Here is a 2,596-nt window from a genome sequence, read left to right as displayed (position 1 = left end):
AGCCCCAGTCAGCCCTGGGCCAGAGTGCAGGTGTCTGAGCTGGGCTGAGGTGGAAGGGGCTGGAAAACAGCTCATGGGGAGGAGGCGATGGAAGAAGGTGCCGTGTGTGTGGCACCGGGGATGAACTGACACCCTCAGGTTGGTGTCTGGATCAGTGCTGGGCTTGCACATGGACTAAGCCCCAGCTCAGAGCACAAATTGCTGTTCCCAGCCCTGGGTGCCAAGCGCTGTTCCTGCTCTCTCCTCCCTGGTGTGACCCGAGTGCAGGACTGCCCTGCCTGCTCCTGCCTTGGGGCTTGGGGAACTCCCGGTGAAAAGCAAAGACAGACTCCTGCAGTTATGGGATCTCTTAAGTGTCCTGGGATTGCTTTGCTAATCACTCTGTAAGGGTTCCTGGGCTACTCACTAGATTATGTGCCCAGGGAGGCAAATGAGGCATGAAACGACTTTCCAATTAAGGGTTTCCTTCTTACAAAAAACCACATTTTCTCATCAGCAACAGACTGAAAGATGGAAGCTGAAGTGGCATCTCTCTCTTGTGAAAACAGATGGTTCCATTCAGTCGATCCTTAGTTGCTTCTGCCCAGAAAAACTGTCCAGTAATTTAATCTTTGGTGTACAGGCAGGGCCTTGCTGATGTTCCTGCGTAGGCAGCAAGTGTGTGGCTGTCAGGCTTTCTGCAGATTTGTGACTGAGTTTTCCTGTTTCTTTTATAAGGACAATCTTGCTGTGCACTCCTGAAGTCTCCCATAAGCTGGTGGGTTGAGAGAAGGACGGGGAGCTGCAGTTAGCTCAGGGAGGACCAGTCAGCATCACAGGCAAAGCAGACTGGAACTCGACTTGGTGAAAATTAATGGAATTTATTGACGGAAGAAACTGGCACCTCTCCCCTGTCTTTGGGCGGATCACCGTGCACCCTGAACCGATACAGGCAGGTGTGGTCCGGGTGGCCCCAGTTGCTCAGCACTTGCAGCTGGATGTAATTCACGACCCCAGGGAGCTCGTTCTGAAATGACAAAAAGAAATGAGTCGCCTTTTCCTCTCTTGTACGTGACCACTGACAGAGTAGTTCCGTGGCGATGGCTTTGTTTAACAGCTTCCTTCCTGCTGCCCTGCCAGGGCTTTTGATCTGTCGTGGTCAAGACGTTCTTGTCCTGCTCTACCTCATTGGGCCATGAGAACAGCAAAGGAAGAAGCAGCGACCAGATGCCTCAGCAAATACACTGGGAAGTTCTCGCCTGCTTTGGGGCACAGGCTTCCACAGTCAGAAGACCCAGTGCTGGTGTTAGTATAATGTCTCGTTGCCTTCTCTAGAAAGCCACAGAAACAGAATGGCCTCCCTGTCACTACTCACTGCCAGCACCAACAGAATCCTCAGGAAGCCCAGTATTTCTGGTCTTTAATTGGCAGACCAGCACTCATGCATCCTACTGGATGTGGTTGCTGGTGTCCACTTGGGGTCCAGACAGTCAAGCTGATTCCGGTTTCAAACATGGTGCTTCTAAGCACTGAAGTTTAAACCCAAAACGAAAGAGAAGACCGGCAGTCCAGCCATCTGCCACCAGGAAGTTAAAGCAGAAGAAAGGCCAGCGTGGCACATGTTCAAGGACAGGGCTGCCTGTAGCTCTTTGGCAGGGAAGCCTCTCCCCATCCAACCGCATTTCTCCTCCTCTCCTACAGTTCTCCTCCCTCTTTGTCCCCATACCTTCAGCTGGAAGGTCTGACTGGGATTCAGCGGTGCCAGGAAGGTGAACTGTCCCAGGAACGTTCCCTGCTCCTCGTGTTCTTCCTTGAAGCCCTACAGAAAGACAGGGGTGGAGAAAACAAGAGTGTCTGGTGCACCATGGGAAGACTGAACTTCAGTCAGTGAAGTATGGGGTTATTTCATCTACGTAGTTCAGGGATGATGAGCACAAGGAAAAGACGAGAAGCTGCAGGTGGGCAACACGTCACACTTGCCTACTCAACGAGTCCAAGCTGCTAGTCAGAAAAGGAGCAGACACCACCAGTGAGAGGGAGGTTATCTGAGGATCACAAATGCCCACTGGGGTTGCAAGCCAAGAAGGTCTAGGACCATGCACTGTCCAGCTACTTTTCCCTGTGGCTCCTGGAGTAGCATCCTGCCCCAGAAGCTTCCTATCGACTGGTACATTGATTAAAAGAGGAATAAAATGGGAAGGGAGCGAGTCCAAGGAGCCTGTTTCTTCTGAGAGCCAGGAGGAAGCTTCAGGCCATTGGACTCTCTGACCCATCTTCACCACATGCTTAGAAATGCTGTGCAAGCCCCTGCCCCTACTCCAGAGAAATCACTTACGTAGACAGCAAAGTCCCTTGGCGCTGCGGAAATACTTTCTCCATGGAACGCTGTCCCCGAGACATGGTCCATGGTGACAGCTCTGGGAACGACTGGCACGGACAGCTTGATGAACACCTGTCCCTGACTTCCTGGGAAGGGCCAGCAGTTTCCAGGATGATTTTCCGGCTGAAAGGAGAAGAGGAAACTACATTGACATGGAGAAGGTTGCCCTGGCTCTCGTTCCTGCCATGAGCATCAGAGGATTAAGAATTCATTTGGCCAATCAGTTCTGCTCTGAAG

Source organism: Caloenas nicobarica, chromosome 28 (genome assembly GCF_036013445.1).
Source record: "Caloenas nicobarica isolate bCalNic1 chromosome 28, bCalNic1.hap1, whole genome shotgun sequence".
Classification (NCBI taxonomy): domain Eukaryota; kingdom Metazoa; phylum Chordata; class Aves; order Columbiformes; family Columbidae; genus Caloenas; species Caloenas nicobarica.
The sequence above is the reverse complement of the archived record's forward strand: the minus strand, read 5'-3'. Positions refer to the sequence as shown.